The sequence below is a fragment of the Wasmannia auropunctata genome, unplaced genomic scaffold (genome assembly GCF_000956235.1).
Source record: "Wasmannia auropunctata unplaced genomic scaffold, wasmannia.A_1.0 LD336090.1, whole genome shotgun sequence".
Lineage (NCBI taxonomy): Eukaryota > Metazoa > Arthropoda > Insecta > Hymenoptera > Formicidae > Wasmannia > Wasmannia auropunctata.
Window position 1 is genome coordinate 200,132 of NW_012026800.1, and position 615 is coordinate 200,746.

General features: G+C 24.7%; 1 protein-coding gene across 1 annotated transcript in view; it reads right to left on the reverse strand.

The window, feature by feature from the left end:
- Positions 1 to 615, reverse strand: part of LOC105448010 — a gene marked incomplete at its 5' end in the record, with an annotated part of 5,169 nt that overhangs the window by 2,693 nt on the left and 1,861 nt on the right. The gene's annotated exons all lie outside the window — the stretch shown is intronic.

Genomic DNA, 615 nt, shown 5'->3' on the forward strand with positions numbered 1-615 from the left:
TGTTCTTGTTTAACATTTGATAAATAACAAGATGAAATGATTTTAAGAACGTTGCGTAGAAGCGTTATGTGGAATGCAGCCATAATGTGGCTAAAGTGTAAAATATTAAAATTAAAAAAATGCATTTTATAGGGAATAGACAACATAAATTTATGGCTTCTGATCAGAATTTCAAGACATTAATCTTTTAGAAAAAAATTTTAAATATCGCAGAAAGCTATTTTTGCACAATAAACTTCAATTATATTTGCTAATTTTAACGTGCTAATAATATTTGGTTTACGGCATCATTTTCAGTATTCAAAAATCTATAAAAAGCACTTTGTTTGATTCACAAAAATAAAAAAAAATGTATTTTTCTTGTGTTGTTGAGCTAGAATATGCAACGTTTTAAAGCAATTCTAATTAATTTATCGTAAATTAATTAGATTATTGTGTAAAGATTTATAATAGTTTAAATTAAAAATTGTTCAACTAGAGCTGCTCTATTCTATGATTTAGGCGATTGATTTCCTAAATTATACAGTTTGAAATGTGTTACCGAAAGACTTCTAACAAATTACATATATGTATATACACATTTCGGTAATCTTTATAATCAATCAACAATTATTA